Source organism: Quercus suber, unplaced genomic scaffold (genome assembly GCF_002906115.3).
Source record: "Quercus suber isolate HL8 unplaced genomic scaffold, Cork oak 2.0 scaffold_204, whole genome shotgun sequence".
Lineage (NCBI taxonomy): Eukaryota > Viridiplantae > Streptophyta > Magnoliopsida > Fagales > Fagaceae > Quercus > Quercus suber.
In genome coordinates this window covers 244,283-254,981 of record NW_027069662.1, presented here as the reverse complement: position 1 = coordinate 254,981, position 10,699 = coordinate 244,283, and positions in this window count along the sequence as shown.

The following is a 10,699-nucleotide window of genomic DNA, read 5'->3' as shown; positions in this document are numbered from 1 at the left end:
TATATATATATATTAACAATACACTCATCTCTCCCTAGCGTGGTGCCCTCTCTCTTGTGCTTTCATGAGTTTTCTTCCTCCCTTGGCTTTGTGCGAAGGGTATTGTTTTCTGTTTTTTCTTTTACCATGGCTAATGAGATGGCTAATAGTATGAATAAACTAAGGTTAACATCTGACGAGGAAGAGATCATAACCATATCTGATGAAGGTAGCTTAGAAGTATTGGAGAGTTGTAATCTGAGTTTAATCGAAAAATTCTTAATGTGCAAGCCCTTTAACAAGATGGCTGCTAAGAACATGATACAGAGGGCTTGGGATGTTGATGATGCGATGCAGATTTTAGAAGTAGGCCCAAATTTATTTCAGTTTAAATTTCGTTCAGAATTTGAGATGGATTGGATTTTGAGAGGTGGTCCTTGGTCTTTCGACAATCAGCTTCCTATGCTACAAAGATGGAAAAAAGGCATGATTGTGGGGAATATAAAGATGGAGAATTTGTCGCTTTGGGTTCAAATCTGGGGAGCGTCGTTAGATATGATTTCTTCCCAAGTTGCTAAACAAATTGGAGGCCACTTGGGTGAAGTGGAAGAGGTTGAATGGAAAAAGAAGAGGGATGATGTTAACTTTTTCATGCGTGTTAGGGTGGCCTTACCAATCTCGAAGCCTCTTTGGAGAGGAGGGTTTATTGCTGGGACAGATGGAAAGCATTATTGGGTGGATTATAAATACGAGAGATTACCTATTTTCTGCCATTATTGTGGGGTGTTAGGGCATGACTTCAAGAACTATGCTGCTCATTATGCAGCAAAGAAGAATGGTGGAATTAGGGAGTACCAATATGGAGAGTCTCTTAGAGCAATAGGGGGACGTTCAAGGGGCTCGGCCAGTCAGTCTACTGGTGCTAAATCCAGTTCAGTAGAGGGTGCAGGTCGTGATTACATGAAGTCGTTTGATTTGAGGGGTTAGGGTATGAGGGAAACGGCGACGGTACAGGTTGCTGGTCCAGGAAACCCAAATGGGATTGATAAGGAAATTTCTGAGAATTTAGGTAACGTGGCAAAAATTTCAGATAATGAAGAAACTGGCCATGCAAACGTAACAGATGTGGATTCTGGGCACAAATGGGTTAGTCCGAGTGTTTTGCCACTTATACAGAATATTAATGACTCATACACGGGTTTTGAGAAGGATTTAGTTGTCTCTAATTTGGAGGGAGTACAGGCCGATTATCAGGTTGATGGGCTGGTTTTGGAGAAAGCTAATCTAATGGACACAAATGGGCCATCCGTTTCTAGGCCCAAAACCACACGGACTCATATTAATAGGATGGATTTTAGGCTTGGTGGTCTAACAAAGGCACTCACGTTACCATCACTTGGGAAGAGAGACACACATACAAACAACAGTGACCAGGATGAAGATCATCAGTCAAAGAAAGGAAGAGTTGAAGTTAGGGGTAGTGTGGAAGGTAGTGATGCGGAGATATCGGCGGGGGTGGATAGCCACCCTTGCTGGAAGCAATGAGGTTGTTAAGCTAGAACTGCCAAGGGCTTGGGAACCCTTGGACAGGTTGAAACCTTCACAAAATCGTGAGGGAACAAGCTCTCACAGTCTGTTTTCTGATGGAGACTAGACTAGATAAGAATAGTTTTGAGAATCTTTACAGTAATTTTGCCATTTCAAAATAAAATTATTGTTAAGCATCCTAATGCTGGTGGGGGGTTAGCTTTTTTGTGGAAGAACACTATTAATTTGGAGGTTATTAATTATATTGCAAATCATGTCTAAGCAATGGTAACAGAGGAAGATGAGTTTAGGTGGTTCCTGACTTGTTTCTACGGGTGGCCGGAGGCTCAGTAGAAAGAGAAATCGTGGAGATTATTAGAATATTTGAGGAATTTTGTGGAGGGACCATGGATGGTTATAGGGGATTTTAAGGCCTTTTTACATGCTTCAGAAAAGAAAAGCAAAAGGCCGCCACAATCTTCACACGTTGATGCTTTTAGGGAAGCTTTGGAGCCTTACCATCTTCAAGATCTTGGGTTTAAGGGTTATCCTTTTACATGGAACAATAAGAGACCGGGGGAAGCAAATACAAAAATTAGGTTGGATAAAGGTGTGGCTAATGAAGCTTGGATAGCGAAGTTTCCATTAAGCAAAATTACACATTTATCTCCCCATGCATAGGATCATTTACCACTGTTGTTGCAGGTACAATCTTTTGATCACCAAAGGTAGAGAAGGGAGAAAAGATTTTTAAGGAGTCTTGGTTGCTGCAAGATGATTGTGAGGAGACGGTGAAGGAGACATGGGGTAGAGATCTTACTGATACACACGACCTTGAATTTATTAAGTAGAAAATTCAAATGTGTGGAGCAAAATTGTTGAAGTGGGGATCGGCCAAGACTGATCCGGATGCTGAAGCAATTAAAGTAAATAAAAAACAGTTGGACTGGTTGAATGAAGAAGAAGTATCTGATACTAGTAAGGCTGAGTATTTGGAGTTTAGGAAAAAGTTGGATGAGCTTCTTCAGAAACAAGAAATTTATTGGGCCCAGCGGTCTAGAGTTTCATGGTTAAAGCACGGTGATAAAAAAAAAAAAAAAAATTCACTCTAAAGCTACTCAAAGGAGAAGGAAGAACCACATCAGGGGCATTAAAAATGCTCAAGGGCAGTGGGTGAAGGAAATAGAATATGTGGTGGCGGTAGCTTCAGATTATTTTCACACTCTTTTTCATGTAGGTGTTGGTGATCAAATGGAGGAGTGCTTGGATGCTGTTCCAAGTAGGGTGATTGAAGATATGCCGATGGTCTTATCTAATGAATTCATTGCTGAAGAAGTCAAAGTGGCCTTATTCCAAATGGGACCTACCAAGGCGCTTGGACTCGATGGTATGAATGCCCTTTTCTATCAAAATTTTTGGCACATAATGGGTGATGATGTGGTTTTTGCTGTGTTAGATTTTTTAAATAATGGTAATATGTTACCTGAAATCAAACATACCAATATTGTTCTTATTCCGAAAGTGAAAGATCCAGAGAAAATGATGATTTTAGGCCAATCAGTTTATGTAATGTAATTTACAAGATTATTTCCAAAGTATTGGCCAACAAGTTGAAACAAGTTCTACCACATATTATCTCACCTACATAGAGTGCTTTCCTTCTGGGGAGATTGATTACAAACAATGTGTTGGTGGCCTATGAGACATTACAATGCATGCCAGGCAGAAAGGCAAGAAAGGTTTTTTAGTATTGAAGTTAGATATCAGCAAGACCTATGATTGTGTGGAATGGTAGTTTCTTCAAAAGATCATGGAGAAAATGGGCTTTCTAGCAGTGTGGCTTTTGCCAACAAAGCTGTGAATCCTTCTACACATAACAGAAAAAGATATGGAGACAGTGGATCGCCTTGCCTGATTCCACGTGAAGGATGTACCATGCCATAGGGTTTGCCATTCACCAGAATAGAAAAGGATGGAGTGGTAACACAACTCATCACTCTCTTGGAAGGGAGGAGAAAAATATTTGGGTGGCGGGCATGTAATGACATTTTACCAACAAAGTGTAATCTGGTGAAGAGGAAAATTATCACTGATGACAAGTGCCATATCTACACTAGGGAGGTGGAGTCAGTAACTCATGCTTTATGGGGCTGTGTAGCAGTGCAGGATGTGTGGGTAGGGAGCATTCTAAAGCTGCAGAAGGGTGTCTTGGCCTTCAATGATTTCATGCAGATCATGGAGCACTTGGTGATTTGGCTTTCAACTAATGAGATGGAGTTGTTTTGGGTTCAGTGTTGGCTAATAATTAGCGCAATTGCGTCTTGTATGGAGGTTAGTTGAAGCATCCAAACAGCCTTAATAAAAGGGCAGAGGAGTTCCTAGAGGAATTTAAACAAGCACAAGTGGCTTTAGATAACAGTCCGAGGGAGCAAACAATGGGTGATACATGGCAGCCGCCTCCGTCTATGGAATATAAGTTAAATTTTGATGTAGCAATTTTTTTATGGGCTGGAGAAATCAGGTATAGGCGCTATCATTAGGAATGATAAGGGTGAGGTCATGGCTGGTATGTCTGCTATTGGGCCGAAGGTGGATACAAGTGAAGAGGCTGAGCTTCTTATGTGTAGGCGATCAATTGAGTTTGCTGAGGAAGCTGGTTTTACTCGACTAGTGATAGAGGGAGATAATTCCAAGGCTTTGCAAGCAATTTATTCGGATGCGGCTAACTATTTCTTTCTTGGCAATGTGGTGGATGATATTCGCCATTTGATATCGGGATTACAGTGGGCTTCAACTAGTAAGATTAGGAGGGGAGGCAATAAAGTTGCACATGTTTTAGCTCAACATGCTAGGCACTTAGATTATGATTTGTATTGGTTGGAGAATTCTCCCCCACCAGTTTTGGAAGCCTTGTATCAAGATTTGATTTTATTATGATTGAATGAATGACGTTCCTTTCTCAAAAAAAAAAAAAAAAAATTTTTTTTTGATTAATTTTTCTAATGTTACCAAATATTAAAAAATAGGAAAAACTATTTTTACATAATGTGCCGGTTTGGATAGCTACTAAAGTTGTGTTGCGTTTCACTTGTTGCGTTTTCTCCCTTTTTTTTTTTTTTTGCCGGCTTTTTTGACTTTGGAGGACAAAATTTACGGTGCGTATACTGTGCGTGCACTACTCACGCAATATTTAATATTAAAAGTGGGTCTCATAACACTATTCATATATTTAAAAATTATTTTACTACAGTATTTTTAGTAATAATTAATTTTTATCAACTTTCAGCAACAATAAGTATTATCTAAACAAAGCCAATATTTTTCATGGAACAAACAGAACACCGAACGTAAACTGTATAAGAAAAAAAAAAAGAAAGCAACATTGTACTAAGTGCTAACGGACAAAATTGGAAAAAAAAAATATTTAATGAAACGCGTGTTATGGCTTCAAAAAAAAAAAAAATGAGACGCGTGTTATTAATGGATGGTTGAGCAAAATGTGGGACATATAGTCAGGGGTCTACAGAGTCTACAGACCTACTTGCGTTCGCTACAAGTCAACAATAAGCTATAAAAGTCAGGGGTACGCATGTGAGATATGACCAATGACTCATAATTGCACATTGTCCGACAATAATTCTCCCACAACTTTTGTTCACAAAATTTAAGATTTTTCAAAAAGATTTATAGCTAGCAACGAAAAAGAACAAAGAAAACAACACATGCCCCTTATGGGAGAAACAACCGTTATTATTTTTTTTTTTTTTTTCATGATGGCATGTCAGAACTCAAAGACTATTTGCAAAAGTTTTTTTCTTTTTTATGAAGTCCATGCTTCGGCTTTATTTTTGCAGATTTTTCTATGTTCAGTAACTTAAGAGTATTTGGTACACTTACTTAAATATATATTTTTAAATTTTAAATAATATTACATATATTATATTTTATATTTTTTTTATCCACACATATTTTTATACATATTTTTAAATAACAAAACACATATTTTTAAATACATATATCAAACACCCCCCCCCCCCTAATCTTTTTCTATACCTTTGTGCGTTAAACGTAGAGAGAAGTCGCAAATTTTCTTAACAAATTGCTAAAGTTTAGCCAAAAAAAAAAAGAAGCTAAAATTACTTTTACTGGTACACATATATTATTATATACCACCACACAAATACTATTATTATAATACTATTTTAAAGCTTCAACAAATTTTATATTATTAAAAGTGGTCAATAATACTATCCATCAAGTCTCCTCTGTACTTTCACAGACTAAATATTATATTATCATATATCCACCACACAAATACCCAAGCACCAACCATTCATTCAAATATATTTTTTTCATAAAAAAAGTTTCAGTCATTCATTCATTAGCTTTTTGACTCAACACCCAATCATCCACTGTTACTATATATCTATTCCGTGGATTCATTTAACAAGAACACAGTATAATTTACAACTGTACAAAAAGCTAAAGTGTAGACAAAGAGAGAGAGAGAGTGAGAGATACCAGTGGTTCAGCAAGGCAATTGGATTCTGGCAAGTATGAAAAACGATGGTGGAGAGATTAGCAAAGACACTGACGGCACAAGAGAGTAACTGTAAGACAGAGTTGTGGTTTTTATTTTTTTATTTTTCTATTTTTTGGTTTTGTAATGAGAATTAGGTATTTGTTGAGGAAGACAGATTTGGACTTTTTGTTTTGTTTTATTTTATAATTAGGGATATGTTTACCTGAAAGGAATTTTCTATATTTTTGGGTTTTTAACCCTTTTTTTTTTTGTTGAGAAGATGGGTTTGTTCCATTTTTGTACCAACTTTTTATTTTTTTTGAATTTTTTCGACAAATTTATAAGTGTCAATTATAAAATTTTAAAGTATAAATTAAAATTTTTATGGATGATCTAAATTTTAAATTTTTTGCTACCAAATTCTAAATTTTGAGAGGGGTGGGGTGGTAAAGAAAAAAAATTGATGCCAAATTATAAAGTATACATTCTTTCTTTTAAAGCAAATTAAATATTTACGACAGTTAGCATGTTTGTTGTAAATACAATCTCAATTAGAAAAAAATAATAATAATAATTGCGATGGATAAATGTTGTCACAAATGTGAAAAATAAGGGGGGAATTTTCCCTCCAAAATATTTTACCATTTTCGATAGCTTCATGTTTGTCACTAATTCCCTTTTTTGTATTTACGATGGAATCATGTTTGTCGCAAATAATAACACCATAAAAATATATATTTTGTATTTTCAATGCACAAAAGCCGTCACAAGTGTTAATAGTATCGACGGTGTTTCTTCTGTTGTCGTAAATAATACACTTTTTATATTATGATGGAAGATAGTTTGTCGCAAATACTAACACCATAAAAAAATATATATTTTGTATTTTCGATGTACCAAAGTCGTCATAAGTGTTAATAGTTCCGACGGTTTTTTGTTTAGTCGTCATAAATAATATCTTACTAGTGACAAACATTTTTATGCCATCGTAAAAAGTAAGGCGGGAACATTTCCCTCTAAAAAAAATCACATTTTCGACAAAAATAATAGGCATTTTTTACAGACTCATTTTGCTGTCACAAATGTGTTGATATTTGACGAGTCATTGTCGATGGAAGAGACTTGCCGTCGAAAAAGCTAGTTTTTACGATGGCTTTTTGTAATCGTCGAAAAAATTTTGTCACAAATAACAATCTTTTTTGTAGTGATTAGTGAAAACCTAGCAGCTGGGTCGACAAAAACCTAGAAATCAAGCTCTAACAGAGCTGAGGGATGAGGGAGATGAGGGAGGCACTAGATGGATAGAGAGAGAGAAAAAAATGAGGAAAAAGGAAGAAAGAAGGAAAGCCAGAGAGAGAGAGAGAGAGAGAGAGAGAGAGAGAGAAATATTTGTTTAATGAAAGAAGAGAGAGAAGTTAATCAATTTTTTTTTTTAGCTTCTTGCTACAAAAAGAAAATTAATAAAACAATAATAACCTAATCAACTAATAAAATCTAAAAATACAATCGACTTCCAAATTTTTTATATAAAAAAACAACTTAATTAACCATAAATATCTTTCTGTGCTTGTTGCATTAAACTATTTTATGAAAAAAAAAAAAACTATTGTANTCAAAAGTTGTGTTTGCGTTAGATTTATGGGACTTTTACTGTCTAGATTTGTATAAATATTTGAGCTTTCTTTCTGTGCTTGTGTGTGGGTTAATTTTCGGTTGATTTGGCGCGCTGGATGCTGTAAGGGTTGGGGAAGAGAGGAAGGAGATGAGATTCCGTTAGAGAGGAGAGAGAAAAAATCATTAAAAAATTAAATACATGAGCTACAGTACCCGTGTAAATTTACACGGGTACTGTAGCTCGGGAATAATTTTAGAAGATTTTACACGAGTATAACCGGACTGATGTGGGCTGTTTTTGATCCAAAATGTGTAAATTTGAGCATTTTTTTTATTATACACACTTATAAATGAGCTGATGTGAATGCTCTTAATACAATAAATAGTTGTTTTTTCTATTTTAACATAATGTTTAACATTGAACCCTGTATTTTATTTTCTATTATTTTATACAACATATTAAAATAACACATATTAAAATAACATTAACTCAAAACAAAAGCTATAAATTTAGTGATTTGTACCCCTTTTGTGATATGTTAAATATTAACATTGATACGTTATGTTGAATATGCTAATATAGATGCGGAAACGAAAACATAGTGTAGAACACAATAACACACGAATATTACATGATTCAGCCTAATGGCCTACATCTACAGAAAAAACCATAAAGGGTTACATCAATAATATATTAGAGTGTAATACAAATCATGTGTTACAATGAACTATAACACACACACACACACACACATATATATATATATATAATAGACTAAACCATGGACTAATAGACTTCTAGTATAAGTAGGAGACTTGGTTTGCACACAAAGATAAATTAGGCTTGGGCTTATAATAATAGACTAATATATCTCTAACACCCCATCTCAAACTCAAGATGGAAGCTTGATGAAACCTTGAGATTTGATAAGGTTGAGAAGAACCTTTTAATGAAGTTTGGCTTTGTGTAATATTGATGCGACTTCTAACGATGGCACGACTATACTAGAGAGTTTTGACAGCAGCAGTGAGAAGCCAAAGAATATAAACACAGCATAGAAACATCGAGGAAGACAAAGATTGCTCTTAATACATCATAAGGACAGAAAACCATAGCCATAAGAAGGTGGTTTTGATACCATGTTAAATATTAGCATTGATACACCATGTTGAATATGCTAGTATAGATGTGGAAGCGAAAGCATAAAGTGTAGAACACAATAACACACGAGAGTTACATGGTTCAGCTTAACGGTTTACATTCATGGAGGAAATCCTAAATAGCTACATCAACAAACTTTTAGAGTATAGTATAAATCCTGTGTTATAATGAACTATAACATGTGTATATATAGTAGATTAAACCTTAGATTAATAGATTTCTAGTACAAGTAAGGGACTTGGCTTGCACACAAAGTTAAATTAGGCTTGGGCTTATACTAATGAGCTAATATATCTCTAACATGATACATTGGCATGCATGTGGGCTCTTTCTTGTGAAGGCAAGGTACGCGGTACTTAATCTCCCCAAAAAGCGGTTTTAGACTCATTGCCAATATGAGCTTAATTGGAAGTATGCGGAGTCTCTTAAAAAGGGGCAATGGAGTCACCACCTACTTATAGGACTATGAACCAAAACATAACTTTATGAAGGTCTTTCTACCATACTAGGTCTGGAGTTAGGTATAGGATGGGAAAATGTTAGACACCCTAAGCTTGCCTAGCCATAACTAGCATTCATATATCGTTGCACAAATGGATAGAGAGTATGCTTATCCTAAAGGCTTAAAAGGTGTGTGGTTGTATCTAAAACTTAGGTGTAGGTCTATGTGTCATGTGAGATAGTTATGGAAAGCGGAGTAGATATGTGACCACAAAAGTATAGGCATGCAAAAGATCAAGCAACAACATCAGCATCTGAGCATGGTAGAGATCAAGACATTGACATCAACACATAAACATGTAAATATGCAAGTATGTAAGGATACAAACATGTGAGCATACAAGTGTGTGTGCATGGTTATATTCAATCATGCATGTGCACAGGCACACACATGTGGATATCAAATAGGATTGTGCAATCAATGTTTAAGTCTTATGATGCCAAGTCTCAAAAAATTTGGCATGGACCTACAGTTTCTTTCTAAAAATGAGACGGTATGGTAATATATGCAAAAATATTTTCCTTATATTTTATTCATCTCTCTCTTTCTACTAACTCTCTCTCTCTCTCTCTCTCTCTCTCTCTCACCTCTTCTCTCATCTCTTCTCTCTCTCTCTCTCGCCTTTGTTTTCTCCTTTCTCCCACCTTAGTTTTTTCCCTCTTCTCTCTGTCCTCTGCTCTTGAAGTAGTGCTGGTGGTTGTGGTAATCTCTTCCAATCATGGTCCTTCGCTCTCGTTGCTCCACTACTTGACAATCTTGCTAATCCTTTTGTTTTTCTTTCCAATTTGGCTTTTTAGGCAGTGACTCATGGCGGCACTGATTTGGTAGTGTGTGTGGGCTTGGGCTCAGACTAAATAAGGGAAAAAAAGGGCGATTTTTGGTTCCAGCTATGTTAGATATGGCGGTGGTATGGATTTTAGGGGATGGGTAGGGGTGTTTGGTCATTTAGGCTGTCTCTGGAAGACGTAGGGTTAGGTTTTTAGGTAGTGGCTCATGGTGGCACTAGTTTTGGTGGTGGTTGGGTTGTGTGGGTTGCGATGATTGGGTGGTTTTGGATATGGGTGGTAGTGGTGGGATGTAAGTTTTTTGTGGTGGTGGTGGATTTCTGGTGATTAGGTTGTGATTTTAGGTTTTACAATGGTGGTGGATTATGGGTTTATGAAGGGTGTGGCTGCTGCAATAGAGTATGAGAGAGTGAAAGAGCCAGACACATGAAGAGGAAGAGAGAAAAAGAGAGACTAAAATTAATAAAAGTGAAAAATAAGATATGTGTGTAAAGTAAGTTGTAAAATGGTGTGTTATAGTAGAAAAAGTAGTTTTTTGATGTGTCAAATGCTAAATTTTTAAGAAGAGCTAATGCTAGTCTCTAATGATTAATAATCAACATTGTTTC